General features: G+C 39.9%; 1 protein-coding gene across 6 annotated transcripts in view; it reads left to right on the forward strand.

The window, feature by feature from the left end:
* The first annotated feature begins 3,999 nt into the window (after positions 1-3,999).
* Positions 4,000-5,423, forward strand: part of LOC118745583 (host cell factor-like) — a 137,226-nt gene continuing 135,802 nt past the window's right edge. For 5 of the 6 annotated variants that reach the window (XM_036479077.1, XM_036479074.1, XM_036479076.1 and 2 more), the window contains exon 1: positions 4,000-5,402. The gene's annotated coding sequence lies outside the window, so the exon portion shown is untranslated. The remainder of the gene's footprint in view (positions 5,403-5,423) is intronic. The other variant, XM_036479080.1, reaches the window with a different exon arrangement.

Consider the following 5,423-nt stretch of genomic DNA (forward strand, 5'->3'; position numbering starts at 1 on the left):
AAAACGACGCTGTTAGTGTTATCAATACAAATGCAGATGTGCCTACCGATGCGACTTATAACTCTGCTTGGTTAACAGCTGAGAACAGAAGGAATAAGAAAAGCAAAAAGCGTACTCGTGTGATGGGTTCTAATGTCTGTAATGAACTTGGTGTAGCTGCCCGTGTTAATGTTAAGTGGCTACAATTGTCATCATTCCTGCCAACAGTCTTACCTGGCAATATCATTGATTATGTGGCGAAATATGCCGGTATTGAAAAGCAACAGATTTCATGTTTTAAATTGGTAAAAAAAATGGGTCGGATACGAATTCGCTCACGCATATTAATTTGAAGCTTGGGGTCGGTGATCAACATTATGATAATCTGATGAAGCCAGAGTTTGGGCCTGTTAATGTATCTGTTCGGCCTTTCCGTTTTTTTCGCAAAGTGGAAAAACCAACACAGCAGGAGTAGCTCTTATGACTCCTTCCCATGCACTTAAGCGTATTAGAATCTACTATCATAACACCTCTGGGCTTAGAAGTAAGTCAAATGTTGTACGCATGCTTAGCTCACATGGATTTTGATGTTTTTGTCATAACTGAAACATGGCTGAACTCGAATTTCTTGGACGCAGAATTCTTTGATCCAAATCTGTTTGATGTCTTCCGTAAGGATAGAGATGCTATCAAGACGGGTTGTAGCAGAGGTGGAGGTGTGCTGATTGCAGTTTGTGCCAGCCTTGGTGCGGTGCCTATTTCCTTACATGTTAGTGATACGTTGCTGGATCAGTTATGTGTGTGTGTTCGTGGATCGCAGGGCTTACTTTATATTTGCGCTTCTTATATTCCGCCACAAAGTAGGGAAAACATCTATAGAGCGCACGTTGATAATGTACCTACCATAGGCCGTACCGTGGATGATAATCAGTTATGCGTTTTTGGGGACTTCAATTTACCTAATCTTAGTTGGTTACACTTGGGCAATGACTTATCTCTAACACCATCGAATATCTGTAACTCATGCGAGTCCTATCTTATTGATAGTCTGCTTAGTTTAGGTTTTAAACTCTAGACTAGACTCAGCTATTAGTGAGTTTGATTGGCAAGTTCTGTTTGGCGATAACGAAGTAGCAGGTTGTTTTGACATCTTCAAGTCTAATATTGCTAAGCTGTGCACTGAATATGTTCCAACTTTCAATATAAAAAATTTTAAGGTGCTATGGTCTTCTAATGAGCTAAGACGGCTAAGGAATTTGCGAAATAAGTTTTAAAAAAAATTTAAGTCCACTAAGGAGTAGCGCTTTTATGACTTATTTGTGTCCTATAAAAATGAGTTCAATGAGCTAAACAAAGTGTTGTACAAAAGGTATATTCGGAACTATGAACTGGAGGTAAGGGATAATCCGAAAATTTTTTGGCGCTACATTAATTCCAAGAGAAAATCCTCAAGCATACCCAAAACAGTTTTTTATAAGGAACTCACAGCTACGTCAGTGAAACATGCGGCCGACTTGTTTGCGGATTTTTTTTCGTCTAATTTCGCTTCGGACGAAGAAGTGTCCGACGATGATTTAAATTGTATTCAGCGGAACATTTCCTCTGCCATGTCTTCTCCCTTTGACTTTGGCGCTCTCGTTCTTTCCGATGAGGACATAATTAAAGGGATAAGATACATACAAAATTCTTCGCACACTGATGCTGATGGTCTCTCGGCAATTCTATTTAAGAGTTGTGATTCGCTGGTGGAACCGCTGAAATTATTATTCAACAAATCTTTGTCATCTGGAATTTTTATCGATGATTGGAAGCGAACTTCTATCACCCCAATATTTAAGAGCGGTCGTATGAATAACATTTCTAACTACAGACTGATCTCTAAACTATCAACCGTTGCCAAACTTTTTGAAGCTATCGTTGATGACAAAATCTACTTCCACGTCAAACATATGATCAGTTCTAACCAACATGGTTCTGTTGCAGCAAGATCTACGCTAACTAATCTTTCTGTCTTCACTGAAGACTGTTATTCAGCCTTTCGTCGAGGCGTGCAGGTGGATACGATTTATACGGATTTCTCCAAAGCCTTTGACAAAATTTCCCACAAAATTCTTTTAACTAAGCTGGAGTTCTTTGGCTTTCATTAAAATTTTTTAAAGTGGGCTAAATCGTACTTACATAACAGGATAAGTGCGTTGTTGTAGATGGTGTTGCTTCGGACCCTTTTGTTGCTATCTCAGGTGTACCTCAGGGTAGCATATTAGGACCTCTATTCTTTAACCTCTTCATTAATGATATCTCTTCATGTTTTTGATCCTCTAAGTTTCTGCTTTATGCGGATGACTTGAAACTTTACTCTGAGATTGGTTGCACAAATGATGCTACAGCTCTTCAATTGGAGCTTAATAAGCTTAACAATTGGTGCGTTAGGAATCGACTGTATCTAAACATTAATAAATGTCACAAAGCGACGTTCACTAAACTGCACAATCCCTTGCACACGTCGTATAGCATTGCAAACTCTACGCTTGAGTCGGTTAATGAAGTCAAGGATCTGGGGGTGTACTATGACACTAAGTTTACTTTACTTTAATTATACGATAAAAAAACTCGCTTGCTATGCTTGCATTTGTACGAAGGAACTCTTCTAATTTCTCAGATCCATACACACTTAAGATGCTGTTTTCTGCTTTTGTGCGGTCTAAATTAGAATACGCGGAATTTATTTGGAGACCATTTCATGCTATTCATATAAACAGGTTGGAGAGAGTTCAAAAAATGTTCCTCCGTTTCGCTCTAACATCGCTAAATTTCACACTCCCGATTCCGTCATATGAGTCTCGGTGCCGTCTAATCAGCCCTTCTTGAGAGGTTGCACTTCAATGTTCCGAGTAGAAACCTCCGTCGCTTTGAGGTATTTAGAGTTGGCCTCAGCAAAACGGCATATAGTGCCAATGCTCCTATTAATAAAACTCTAACTGAGTTTAACGTCTCCGAAAATTCTTTAGACCTAGACATCAGTTTCTAAATTTGCTCTTAAAGCCCAGTTAAGTGATTATTTTATCAGTCATTAGTGTAGTTTATGATCTCAACTTATATGTAAGCGTTTTTTAATTTATTATGAGTGTGGCGAACTGCCAAAATGTCTGTTTCATGTGAATAATTGTCTTGAATAATGTAATTATACTAGTAATACTCTCCAACATGTGTAGTCTGTAAGAATATTTTGTTCATTGACTTCAGTAAATAAATAAATAAATAAATAAGGGCCTCTGTGTTGCCGGAGAAGAGTGGCAGAACTCATTTCTCCGTAGGCGCGCTTAGGGATCATAACCCTTACTACGCAGAATTCTCGTATGTGTTGTCGAAGAAGAGGGGCAGAACTTCTTTCTGCGTAAATGGCCTTCGGGCGTAAATGAGTTTTCTATTAGTAAGATTTTGTTTATATACGAATTATTCAAATAATTACTAAAATTAAAGTCTCTCATTTATTGTTATTGGCAACACTAATTAAAACCTCTTTAAGAAATCTGCCTTATCCTGAGTTTCGCCCGAAAAAAAATTCACCCGAAAATTTGTCATCCGCCCATAAGAAATACATGGAAACCAAAGTGAACTGGTTCGGGGAAAATGAAACTCATGACATTGGCAACACCAAGTACCTTCACCGGCGACGCCGGTTTTTCGTACATTCTTCTCGCATTATTATTTAATTAAATCAATAAAGTTCGCGATTTTTTATTACAAATTCAGTTAAATTAAACTATAGTGAACATCTATTTGTCGTATTTTAGTTTAGTTTTCCACCAATCGAGGGGATTTTCACCGAGAGGAGCTCGCCTTTCTTTAAGATAGGCCTTCAATTGAGCTTTATTTTCACATTTTTTAATGTTTCCACATTCTACATCCGAGCCTTCGCTCACGCTGGAGGAATCTAAAATTTCTAGGTTGCTTATAAGGCTTTTAGCAGTACTTGTTGAAGGCTTATCAATGTTGCTTGATATACTACTTAACCGTTTAGTGCCTGAAGCTAAAAGCCGGTTTTTTGTCCGCACCCTGGTTAGACAGACTTTGAGCCATTTCAACCATATTAGAGTGGACTTTCTGCCCATGTACACATTCGCATTCGCAAAACATTCATATCATTTGATGCGAATGCGAATGTGTAAAATGATGCGAATCATTCGCATAACGAACGCGAATGCAAATATTCGCACCATCCCTGGTGTGGACTCCGATCGGTCGAATTCCGAAACGCGAAGTCCAAGCCGCGTAGGATTAAACAAGGGGCCCTTAAGTCGGCGTACTCTCCCGACACTGTTCAATTTCTACATGGCGAAACTCCTTCCGCCGCCGGCTGGAGTTAACTTGGTGAGCTACGCCGATGATTGCACGATTAATGCGATAGGCCCTAATATCGACTGCCTTAACGGGAAAATCAGCGACTATCTCCCCCATGCGCGAAACTGTCAGGCGTTTACGAACCCTTACACTCTTAAAACTCTTTCTTGTGCACTAGTCCGGTCAAGACTGGAGTATTCAACGTTTATTTGGAGGCCTTACGCTAAAATTTTATCACACCGATTAGAACGTGTTCAAAAAGTTTTTATAAAATTTGCTCTCCGTTCATTAAATTTTTCTTTGCCACTACCTTCTTACTATTCTCGCTGCCAACTAATCAACCTTACGACACTGGATAACAGAAGGTCCATTTTAGCGTGCACGTTTGTCGTTAACATCATAACTGGTTCAATTGACTGCCCTTATCTTCTAGAAAAGATTCCTTTTAATCTTCCCTCTTGAATCCCCCGCCATCGGGATTTCTTTAAAATAGGTTTTTCTAAAAGCAGTTATGGTGCCAATGCTCCGATCTCTAGAACCTGTGCTGAACTCAACCTAGTCTTCAATGCTTTAGACATTGATTTCACACAATCAGGCCCTGCCTTAGTCACACATCTCCGAACATTCTTCTCTGCGATTTATTTAATATTAGCTCTTTTGAATGTATTTAAAATTTATCTTAATTTTTACATTTTAGTAGCACTTAATTAGTGTTAGCTGAGTAGTCTGTAAGAATAATCTGTATTCCAAGACAAATAAATAAAATCCGCCGCCACACTGTTCACCACCTGGGCCAAGTGGTTCGGCTAGAACTGGACGTCCACGTCGATGGCAACATAATACCGACGGTCAACCACCCCAAAATCCTGGAAGCCACATTCGACAGCCTATTCTCCTTTTCAGCGCACGCCTCAGCCACCTGCGAAAAGATGCGAGTAAGGAACAAAACCCTCGAGTCACTAGACGGCAGCACTTGGGGAACCGACCAAGAAACCCTAGTCACTACGTACAAAGCAATCGGCCGGTCGGCCAGATGCTGGCGGTGAAAGAGTACAACACGTTCCTCGTGGGATGTCACCGTGGTAATCACTCCAACAACGCCT

Source organism: Rhagoletis pomonella, unplaced genomic scaffold (assembly GCF_013731165.1).
Source record: "Rhagoletis pomonella isolate Grant_MI unplaced genomic scaffold, Rhpom_1.0 Rhpom_scaffold_00009, whole genome shotgun sequence".
In the NCBI taxonomy this organism is placed as follows: Eukaryota; Metazoa; Arthropoda; class Insecta; order Diptera; family Tephritidae; genus Rhagoletis; species Rhagoletis pomonella.